This window comes from Chlorocebus sabaeus, chromosome 29, assembly GCF_047675955.1.
Source record: "Chlorocebus sabaeus isolate Y175 chromosome 29, mChlSab1.0.hap1, whole genome shotgun sequence".
In the NCBI taxonomy this organism is placed as follows: domain Eukaryota; kingdom Metazoa; phylum Chordata; class Mammalia; order Primates; family Cercopithecidae; genus Chlorocebus; species Chlorocebus sabaeus.
Genome location: NC_132932.1, coordinates 21,057,338 through 21,070,100, shown reverse-complemented (window position 1 = coordinate 21,070,100; position 12,763 = coordinate 21,057,338).

Below are 12,763 nucleotides of genomic sequence, written 5' to 3'. Positions count from 1 at the left end.
ACACAAAAAATTAGCCGGGCATGGTGGTGGGTACCTGTAATCACAGCTACTCAGGAGGTTGAGGCAGGAGAACCGCTTGAACCCAGGAGGCAGAGGTTTGCAGTGAGCCTAGATTGCACCACTGCACTCCAGCCTGGGCGACAAGAGCAAGACTCTAACTCAAAAAAAAAAAAAAAAAATTATTTCTGAACCACTTGAGGATATGGTATGCCTACTGTGCTCTTTACCCCTAAATACTTCAGTGTGCATTTCCTAAGAGTACAGACACTCTCTTGTATAACCCTCAGCTCAGTTATCAACTTTAATAAATTTAACAACGATACATTTTTATTAATCTTCCATTCTTCTCCTGGTTTCTTCAATCAGCCTGGTAATGTCCTTTATCACATTCTTCCCCTATCTCCCCACCTCAAGTACACAACCCAATCTCTTCTCAGGCATTGCATTTAGTTGTCATATATTTTAAGGCTTCCTGAATCTGGACTATTTATGTAGCTTTTGACTTTTATTACACTGACAGTTTTATTATACTCCTCTCCCCTAAATTTTTAAATACAATGTTTCTCATTTTGTTTGTCTGATATTTCTTTATGAGATTCGGGTTATTCATTTTTGCCCAGAATATCACATAGGTGATGTTGGATCCTCAGAGTATCACAAATTTAGAGTCACATGATATTCTCAGAGGGGTTGCGGGGGGCACGCAGGAATTTGTAAAATATATTCTCTTTGTGATTTTACCTAAATGTTTATTTTTTCTTAGTTGTGACTTGTTATGATTCCCCAATCTGAAGATTTTTATGTGTGTGTGTGTATATATATATACATATATATATATGTGTGTGTATATACACACACACACACACACACACACACACATATATATATATTTTTTAGATGTTCTCTCGCTCTGTCACCTAGGCTGGAGTGCAGTGGCAGGATCTCTGCTCACTGGAACCTCCACCTCCCAGGTTCAAGCCATTCTCCTGCCTCAGCCTCCTGAGTAGCTGGGATTACAGGTGTGTGCCACCGTGCCTGGCTAATTTTTGTATTTTTAATAGAGATGGGTTTTCACTGTGTTGGCCAGGCTGGTATCGAACTCCTGGCCTCAGGTGATCCACCCGCCTTGGCCTCCCAAAGTGCTGGGATCACAGGGGTGAACCACTGCACCTGACCTGAAGATTCGTATTTAACCAGTGTTTTCATTAAGAAGGACCCAAAGGAATATAAGAAAAAAGAAAACTTACTTTATTATTTCTCCCCACCCCTTCAAACTTTCTGTGCAGTTTCTTCCCTATTCCTGCATAAAATCTCAAATAACCTAATAATTACATAATTTGGGAGTAGTCCAACGTAATATGAATAATATAAATTTATTCCAGTTCAAATCTTCCTTTCCACAGCTCTAAAAACAGGCATCTTGGCCTATCATTAGTGAAAGTGCAGCTCAGAGTACAGCCATCACCTGTCACTCTGTTGTCAGGCAGGAACAGCTCCAACCATGGCCTCCTGATTTTAGACTTTTCAGGTATGAGTCATAGAGCTGCCCTAGACCCTCCAACTTCAAAAGACAAATGTCAAGCTAGCCAGGGAGTATCAGTGAAATCACTTTCTTCTGACTTAAAATGACTCCTGCTCTTCCTCCACAACTGTCATAAGAACATAGTACATCAGTAAAACAAACTTCTTAAAATTCCATCCAGGCGACCCATACTAGATGACCTCAAAGATTTCTTCCACCTTCACGTGTTATTACCGGATGAGAAAAAAGAAAAGTAGGGAACATTTGTGTTTCTTTAAAACAATTCCCTAGTCTGGTACGTAAGTATGTTGCCTCTTCCATCAGAAGGTTTAATTTTTAATAATCTAAGCTATGGTAAGAATTTCAATAATTCAAATAAACTTTCAGGTGAAAGAATATGGGACAAGAACAGGCTGAAGTTCCCCTTTCCTTTTCCCCAAAGCCTATCATCACGCTCACAGCGCCAGCCATGTGGCTTGCTCATCATACTTAATGACAGCGGCGTTCCAGAAGGTTTTGGAGTAGTCTCTGGTTCTCCAGTCTATGCCCAGTAAGCTCATCAGGAATCAAAACTCCTCAAAATTAGCCTGATTTGCTCATTCCACAATGCATACATGTATCAACATATCACATTATACCCTACAAATATGTTCAATTATCTTTTGTCAATTAAAAATAAAGCCCAAAAAAAGGAAGAAAAATAAACACTCTAGTTCTTACAGCTGTTCTCTCAGTGGTCCAGACACTGTGGGCCACCTCTAAATTTCCCCATATATTCCTATGAAATAATGTTAAGTGAAGAAAATAGAAGAGGGACCAAGACAGAAAAACAGGCCAAGAGAACAGAATAAAAAGCCTAAAAATAGACCCACCCACATGTAAATGGCAACTTGAAACTAGACAACAGTGGCATTTGAAAACACTGGGGAAAGAAAACACAATTGAAAATATAGTACCAGGACAATTGGCTTCATGAAGAAAATGATAAATGAGACCCTATCTCACGTGTAACAACTTGCAAATGTGAAAAACAACACTTCTAGCACTTTGGGAAGAAAATAGAGGAAAATGTAATTTTATGATATTACAGCAAAAAAGCACTTCATAAGGCAGCAAAAACACAAAGAGAACAATTGTTCAATTTTACAAATTAAAATTCTGATATCTGTATTAAAAAAGGAACTCATAACAAAAATAAAAGACCAGCCACAGATAAGAATATCTAATCAACTGGGATGAAGAAATCTTACAAAATAATAGGAAAAAGACAAACAATGCAATTAAAAATGGGCAAATAATATGATCATGGAATTTACATAAATGGAAACGTAAATGTCCAATAAAGATACAAAAAGATATTCAGGGCTGGGTGCAGTGGCTCATGCCTATAATCTCAGCACTTTGGAAGGTCAAGGTGAGCAGATCACTTGAGGCCAGGAGTTCGAGACCAGCCTGGCCAACATGGCAAAACCCTGTTTCTATACTAAAAATATAAAAGAAATTAGCCAGGCGTGGTGGTGGATGCCAGTAATCCCAGCTTCTTGGGAGGCTGAGGCATGAGAATTGCTTGAACCGGAGAGGTGGAGGTTGCAGTGAGCTGAGATGGCACCACTGCAGTCCGACGTGGGCAACAGAGCAAGACTCTGTCTCAAAAAAATTAAAAAAATAAAAAATAAAAAGTTCAGGGAAAATGTAAATTAAAACAACAATAATTTTACACCTATAATTTAGCAGCAATTAAGAGTCTGATAATACTAAGTGTTTATGAAAATGTCATGAATTAGAAATTATTATTCACTGCTAGTGGAGGTGTAAATCAGTTTAACCACTTTAATGAACAATTTGGCAATAGTAATATTGAAAATTCCTTTTTCTTGCGGGGCATGGTGGTCACGCCTATAATCCTAGCACTTTGAGAGGCAGAGGCAGACAGATCAGTTGAGGTTAGGACTTTGCGATCAGCCTGGCCAACCTGGTGAGACCTCATTTTTACTAAAAATATAAAAATCACCCAGGTGAGGTGGCAGGCACATATAATCCCAGCTACTTAGGAGGCTGAGGCAGGAGAATTACTTGAACCGCGAGGTGGAGGTTGCAGTGGAGATGACACCACTGCTCTCCAGCCTGGGTGACAGACTGAGACTCTTCTAAAAAAAAAAAAAATTACTTTTTCTCAACTCAGAATTGCACACTGAGGAATATATTATGAAACTCACATGTTCACAATGTCATGTGTAAATATGTTTATTGTAGCATTTTTATAATAATAAAAACTAAAACCAGTTTTTCTATCATTTGGGGAATAAGTAAACTATATAATGGGATACCACCCAGTAAAAATTAATGAATGTTAATTTTTAATTTAAAAAAGTAAACTAATAAAAGGATACATGATGCCATTTATATACATTTAAAAACAAAAGCAATCCCATTGCTTCAGACCCATTCAGGTCTGAACCTATACACATATTTGGTGGTACATTTAGCTATACTAAGAAATATTAAAACAGGATGGAAGTAATACACACTCACTATAGAATAAGTGGTTAGCTTCAAGAAGAAAAACTGGGGTGAGTAATATAGTTGATGTCTTCTACCTCACTGTTTCTCTCATCTCCTTCTGGTATTCTAATTACACTTACGTTAGACCATTCAATATTGTCCCATAGCTTTTGGGTGCTCTGGGGTTTTTACTTTTCTTTCTCTTTGTGTTTTGGTTTGCATAATTTTTAACGACCTGTCTTCAGGTTCATATATTCTTTCCTCAGCAATGTAAAGTCTCCTGAACTGCTCATTGACATAATTCATCTCTGTTACCTTGTTTTTTATTTCTATCAATTAAATTTGACTCTTTCATATATTTTATCTCTCTACTGAAATCCATCTATTCATACATGTTGTTTACATTTTCCAGTGGAGCCTTTAACATGTTAATCATAGTTATTTTAAATTACCAGATAGTTTCAACATCTGGATAGCCTTTAGAATTGCTCTTATTCTCCAAGATGACAAATTGGAGGCAGTGTTAGCATGTTTCTCCCACTTGGAAAGACAAAATAACCTGTAGATATTCACACTGTGACTTTTTCCCCAAGAAACAATGCAGGAACTAAACAGGAAAACTAAAATCCACAGATTATTTTATTTTATTTTACAGATGGAGTCTCACTCTGTCACCCAGGCTGGAGTGGAGTGGCACGGCACAATCTCGGCTCACTGCAACCTCTGCCTCTCAGGTTCAAGCGATTCTCCTGCCTCAGCCTCCCGAGTAGCTGGGACTACAGGCATACATCATCACCGGTTAATTTTTGTATTTTTAGTAGAGATGGGGTTTCACTATGTTGGCCAGGCTGGTCTCAAACCCCTGACTTCAAGTGATCCACCTGTCTTGGGTTCCCAAAGTCTGGGGTTACAGGCATGAGCCACCACACCTGGTCCACAGATTATTTTTTTAAAGTAGCAGGCTGCAACCTATGGCATGAGCTAGGTAAAAAAAATCAAAACAAACAAACAAACAAAATACACACAACCATAAGTCCCCAGAGCGTGAAAGGGGGAGAGACTGCCTCCAGGGTATACATCCCCACCAGGGAACCTGGTAATCCAGGCCACAGGGAAAGGCCTTAACCCTACCCAACACTGGAACTGATTTTGGGAGTGGAGAGGAATATAAAAGCACAAATGGCAGCAGGAAGAACTTTGCATGCACTCCCAGTCTCCAGCATGGACCAAGGGAAGCCATTCCTTATTCTGCCACCAGGAGACCTCACAAAAGTCTGCCAAATTACACAGGCAGCAACCATTGCCTGAGTTAATTAAAAGAAGCTCCTCCTGCTGCTATAAAGACACATGCACACGTATGTTTATTGCGGCACTATTCACAATAGCAAAAACTTGGAATCAACCCAAATGTCCATCAGTGACAGACTGGATTAAGAAAATGTGGCACATGTACACCGTGGAATACTATGCAGCCATAAAAAAGGATGAGTTCATATCCTTTGTAGGGACATGGATGCAGCTGGAAACCATCATTCTCAGCAAACTATCGCAAGAATAGAAAACCAAATACCGCATATTCTCACTCATAGGTGGGAATTGAACAATGAGATCACTTGGACACAGGAAGGGGAACATCACACACCGGGTCCTATTGTGGGGAGGGGGGAGGGTGGAGGGATAGCATTAGGAGATATACCTAATGTAAATGACGAGTTAACGGGTGCAGCACACCAACATGGCTCATGTATACATATGTAACAAACCTGCACGTTGTGCACATGTACCCTAGAACTGAAAGTATAATAAAAAAAAGAAGCTCCCAAATGAATTTTGCGATATAACCTCAAGTGGGGAAGAACTCCCTTGGCCAGAACCCAGGAGTGAATGGGAAGTGTGCTGCAGCCACGAGCAAATGAGCTGTGCAGGCAGACTGGGAGGGGCATGGCCTGAAAGCCATGGTTCTTGTCTCTGCAGGGGAAGGTTTATGGCCCAAGGAAGTTTTGAGTTCTAAGCATAGATGGCCAGGAACTTAGCTGGCTGCTGCTAGCAGAATACTGCAGGTAAGAGGTCTGCCTTGCCAAGTGCACGGGAGCTGGGTGGGGCTTACTGCTGCCTGTTACTCCCCACTCCCTGAATGAACTCTCCTGTGCAGCAGAGGCAGTTATTCTCCTCTCTGGAACATTATCCCAAAGGCCAGAGAACCACCCCCCAACTCCCACAGGGGCCACTGCTAGCACCGCATGTGAAGAGTCAAAACATGGACCTGCCTGACCCAGCCCCCATCTGGCTTTGCCCACCACCTACCCTGGTAGCTTAACACAAAAGACAGAAACTTTTTTTTTTTTTTTTTTTTGAGACGGAGTCTCACTCTGTCGCCCAGGCTGGAGTGCAGTGGTGCGATCTCCACTCACTGCAAGCTCCGCCTCCTGGGTTCACGCCATTCTCCTGCCTCAGCCTCCCGAGTAGCTGGGACTACAGGCGCCCGCCACCGCGCCCGGCTAATTTTTGTATTTTCAGTAGAGTGGGGTTTCACCGTGTTAGCCAGGGTGGTCTCGATCTCCCGACCTCGTGATCCGCCCGTCTTGGCCTCCCAAAGTGCTGGGATTACAGGCGTGAGCCACTGCGCCCAGCCAAAGACAGAAACTTTTAGGAGCACAAAGGACAGACACTTTTCGGAGCTGTATGGGCCCACCCATTGCCTGTTAATCCAAAGTACCAGCCCTGGGTAGCATAAGGCAAGCACAAATCCCATCACTTCTGCTACAGTTGGTGCTCTTTGGCAAGCATCACTTCCTGACTGGAGGCCAACTCACACAGTCCATTACAGCATCTGCAGGTAGAATAACACTGTGCCCAGGAAGGAGAAAATTTGTGTGTGACCCCAGCCATCACCATTGCCTGCACCACTCTGGCTAACCAGGAGGTCATGAATCTGCCCATGTGACCTATGTATTACTACCCAAATGGGCATTTGAGGAAGCCAATACACGAAGACTATCCATAACCAAGGAATCTCTGAGTCTACATCACTCCCCTGCCACTCCTATTAGAGCTGGTGCTGTCACCCGCTGCTGGGAGACTTGAGGGCAGGTCACAACTCTGGATCTCTTGCAGATATTCCCTAGTAGCAGGCTGCAGTGTGGCAGCCACATTGGGTGGCTAGACCCAGAGGAGTAACAGCATTCACAGTAGTCTGGCTCTCAGGGCCTCCCACTCCTAAAGGAAGGGGGAGTGCACCCCTTCAAGGGAACACCCTGTGGGACAAAAGAACCCAGGTGGCAAGCCTTGAGTCCCGGGTCTTTCTGCTGTGGGAAGTTTCCTTCAGCAGAGGCACAATTGCAGTACTGGGATCAGCAGGGAAAATCTGTAGCTCTCCCTCCACGAGTCAGGCAGTGCTGGTGTTTGTGAAGGGCCTTGGAGAGGGGGATTTCTTTTCCACCTCATTCACCACTGCAAACACAGCTGGGGCTTTTCCCATGGGAACTCAGTGTGGCTGCACCTCTAGATAGCCTCTCTGGAACACTTCAGGGTGACTGCATCCCTACCGGAGGAGCACCCTCCAGGTGCAGGCTTGCCCAAGACAGAGTCACAATTCCTCTCCACCTGGAACACCAACATTCCTGCAGACGAGCAGAGGTGCCTACCTGCTCTGAATAGCCAGAATACTGGGTCAAGAATGTGTCTGGGAGGTGGATAGCTTTCCTGCTGGCCTGGCAGAAGAGCTGAGGTGGCTCCAGTCCTTCCTTCTGATAAGACCTCAGCATGTTTCACTGAGAACTCCCCCAGCCACCTCTGTCAAGGCAGGGACCTCTGCCCATCATCGGTTATTGCATTTACCCACCTGCCTTAGCCACAGCCAATTTTCACCCATGGATAGCTCCCCTTTTGGACTGGCACCTGGACTATTCAACCCAGTAAATAAAATACTGGGGAAAAAATAAAGACAGAAAGAAGTACATAATATGGGGGAATGAGACAAGCTTAAAGAGACCTCTGTCATTCCAATCCTATGGGAGACAGTGAACTTGCTCACACACTGAGCACAGTGCTACTACAACCAGCATCTGAAAAAGCCGTCATCCAAAGACTCTATAACCAAGGAACTCATACAGAGCCTTCACCCCTGAAAGCACTCCTGAAAGCATACAGAGCCTTCACCCCTGAATTAGGCTACAATAAACTATAAACATTTAAGTCACATCCTTAAGGGGGGAAAAAGAAATTTTTAAAAATACAGTTAGACTGGCCACAGTGGCTCACACCTGTGATCCCAGCACTTTGGGGAGGCCGAGGACAGCAGGTCACTTGAAGTCAGGAGTTCGAGACCAGCCTGGCCAACATGGTGAAATCCCATCTCTACTAAAAATACAAAAATTAGCCAGGCATGGCAGGCACCTGTAATCCTAGGTACTCAGGAGGCTGAGGCACGAGAATCACTTGAACCCAGGAATTGGAGGTTGCAGTGAACCAAGACCATGCCACTGCACTGCAGCATGGATGACATAGTGAGACTCTGTCTCAAAGGAGGAGGAGGAGGAGGAGGAAGAAGAAGAAGAAGAAGAAGAAGAAGAAGAAGAAGAAGAAGAAGAAGAAGAAGAAGAAGAAGAAGAAGCAGCAGCAGCAGCAGCAGTAGCAGCAGCAGCAGAAGCAGGAGGAGGAGGAAGAGGAGGAGGAGGAAGAGGAAGAAAGAAGAGAAATAACAAAGATGAGAGCAGAACTAAATGAAATTGAAACAAAAAAAATACAAAAATACAATGAAACAAAAAGCTGATTCTTTGAAAAGATAAACAAAATTGATAGCCTGTTAGTTAGATTAACCAAGAAAAGAAGAGAGAAGATTCAAATAGGCTCAATTAGAAATGAAACTGGAGACATACAACCCACACTACAGAAATACAAAATGTCATTTTGAATACCTCTATGCACACAAAAATGTCATTTTGAACACCTCTATGCACACAAAACAGAAAACCTAGAGGAAATGGATAAATTCCTAGAAGCATACAACCCTCCTACATTAGATCAGGAAGAAACAGAAACCCTGAACAGACCAATAACAAGCCAACAACAACAAAAAATCCCAGGGCCAAATGGATTCATAGCTGAATTCTACCAGACATTCAAAGAAGAGTTGGTACTAATACTACTGAAACTATTCCAAAAGAATGAGGAAGAGGGAATCCTCTTTAAATCATTCTGTGAAGCTAGTATCACCCTGATACCAAAACCAGGAAAAGACATAACAACAACAACAAAAAAACTCCAGACCAATATTCCTGATGAATACACATGCAAAATCCTCACCAAAACACTAGCTAACGGAATCCAACAGCACATCGAAAAGATAATACACTGTGATCAGGTTGGTTTCATCCCAGGGATGCAGGGATGGTTTAACATATGCAAGTCAATAAATGTAATACATCACATAAATAGAATTAAAAACAAAAACCATATTATCATCTCAGTAGATGCAGAAAAAGGATTTGATAAAATCCAGCATCACTTTTTGATTTTAAAAAAACCCTCAACAAACTAGGCATAGAAAGTACTTAATACATTTTCAAATTAATAAAGTACTCAAATTAATAACAGCCATATATGACAAATCCACAGCCAAAACCATACTGAATAAGAAACAGTTGAAAGCATTTCCCTGAGAGCTGGAACAAGACAAGGATGCCCACTTTCACCACTTCTATTCAACATACTACTGTAAGTCCTAGCCAGAGCAATCATACAGGAGAAAGAAATATAGGGCATCCAAACTGGAAAAGAGGAAGTCAAACTATTACTGTCCACTGATTATATTATCATATACCTAGAAAGCCCTAAAGACTTCTCCAAAAGACTCCTAGATTTGATAAATTAATTCAGTAAAGTCTCAGATTACCAAATCAGGGTACACAAATCAGTAGCGCTGCTATACACCAACAATGATCAAGCTAAGAATCAAATCAAGAACCCAATCCCTTTTACAACAGCTGGAAAAAACAAAAACAAACAAACAAAAAAAAAACCAAACCTAGGAATACACCTAACCAAGGAGATGAAAGATACCTGCAAGGAGAACTTCAAAACACTGTTGGAAGAAATCATAGATGACACAAATGGAAATGCATCCCATGTTTGTGGGTTGGAAGAATCAATCTTGTGAAAATGAACATACTGCCCAAAGAAATCTACAGATTCAATGCAATTCCATCAAAATACCAATATCATTTTTCACAAAATTAGAAAAACAATCCTAAAATTCATATGGAACAAAAAAGATCCAGAATAGTAAAAGCAATCCTATCAAAAAGAACAAATCTGGAGGCGTCGCATTACCAAGACTTCAAGTTATACTACAAGGCTGTAGTTACCAAAACAGCGTGGTACTGGTATAAAAGCAAGCACTTAGGCAAATGCAACAGAATAGAGGACCTAGAAATGAAGTCCAATACTTACAGCCAACTGATCTTCAACAAAGCATACAGAAACAAAAATTGGAGAAAGGACACCCTATTTAATAAATGGTGCTGGGAAAACTGGCTAGCCACATGTAGAAGAACGAAACTGAATCCTTACCACTCACATTATATAAAAATCAACTCAAGATGAATCAAAGACTTAAATATAAGACTCAAAACCATAAAAATTCTAGAAGGTAACCTTAAAAAAACTCTTCTGGACATTGGCTTAGACAAAGAATTCATAACTAAAACCCCAAAAGCAACTGCAACAAAAACAAAAACAAATAAATGAGACCTGATTAAATCTAAAAGCTTCTGCACAGCACAAAAAAAAAAATCATCAGAGTAAGCAGATAACCCACAGATTAGGAGAAAATATTTGCACACTGTGTATCTGAGAAAGGACTAGTATCCAGAATCTAAAAGGAACTCAAAGAAGTCAGCAAGAAAAAAAAAATAGCCCCATCAAAAAGTGGGCAAAAGATATGAATAAATATTTCTCAAAAGAAGATATACAAGTGGCCAACAAATATATGAAAAAATACTTAACATCAGTAATCATCAGGAGAATGCAAAACCACAATGAGATATCACCTTACTTCTGCCAGAATGGTCATTATTAAAAAGTCAAAAAAATAGATGTTGGCATGGAAGTAGTGAAAAGGGAAGGCTTATGCACTGCTGCTGGGAATGTAAATTATTACAACCTCTATGGGAAACAGTATGGAGATTTCTTAAAGAAATCTAGATCTAAAAGTAGATCTACCATTTGATCCAGCAATCCCACTCCAGGGTATCTATCCAAAGGAAAATAAGTCATTATGTGAAAAAAACATGTACATGTATGTTTATTGCAGCCCAATTCACAATTGCAAAGATACAGAACCAACCTAAGTGCCCATCGACTAATGAGTGAATAAAGGAAATGTGGTATATATACACCATGGAATACTACTCTGCCATAAAAAGGAACAAAATAATGTCTGCAACAACTTGGATGAAACTGGAGGCTATTATTCTAAGTGAAGTAACTCAGGAATGGAAAATCAAACATCATATGCTCTCACTTATAAGTGGGAGCTAAGCTATGAGGACACAAAGGCATACAGAGTGATATACTGCACTTTGGAACCTCTGAACAGGGAGAGTAAGAAAAGGATGTAAGACAAAAAAACTACATATTGGGTTCGATGTACACTATTCAGGTGATGGGTGCACTAAAATCTCAGAATTCACCACCATATAATTCTTCCATTAGCCAAAAACCACCTGTACCTTAAAAGCTATTGAAATTTTTTAAAAATTAAAAATAAAAATAGATAAATTGGTTTTATTCATTCTTTAATAATGGGTTGGCTTTTTTTTCTTATGTGTATATCTTGTAATTTTTTTTTTTTTTACTGACTACGGGACAGTGTGTGTAGAATAAAGATGAAGATAAATAGTACTTATGCCTGAAAATGGATACACTTCTTTTTATTTTTTTGAGACAGAGTCTTGCTCTGTCACCCAGGCTGGAATGCAATGGTGCAATCTCGGCTCACTGCAACCTCTGCCTCCTGGGTTCAAGTGATTCCATTGCCTCAGCTTCCCGAGTAGCTGGGATTACAGATGCACACCATCACACCTGGCTAATTTTTGTATTTTCGGTAGAGACAGGGTTTCATCATGTTGTCCAGGCTGATCTCGAACTCCTGACCTCAGGTGATCTACCTGCCTGGGCCTCCCAAAGTGCTGAGATTACAGGCATGAGCCACTGCACCCTGCCACATTTACACATTTTTTAAATTGGTTATTAGTGGGGCAGGGAGGGTGAATCAATCTGGTCAGGAACTGAGAAGGGGATTTTGTTGCTATAGTTACCTTCAGTGTAACTAGTGAACCAGTGGCTTTAAATTCCTCTGGTGTGACCTTGTGCTTGGTGTGGGGGCTGGATGCTGGAGGGTTTTTCTAAATATCTCTTCTCCACCCTTAGCTTTCAGCCTTCCCGTGTGCATGCACTCTACACGGAGGATCTCCTCCCATGCTCTTGTCTCTTCCGCAGTAGTAAGCTGTGTTGCTTGTAACTCAGTGCTTGCTTGCCTGATTTTGTGGGGCAGGGGGAGGGACAGCAGGGGAAATTCTCTGTTGGAAGGAAGAGGATTTTCTGTTAAACTGGTGAGCTGTTTGTGCCTGGGTCTCAGAGGTGTGACTTTCTTACTGATCCTGCCTTTCTTCCCCACTGTAAGCCAAATTCTGCTTTTTGCTTTAGGTCTTGTGCAAAACATAGCTTCCTGCGCTTTCC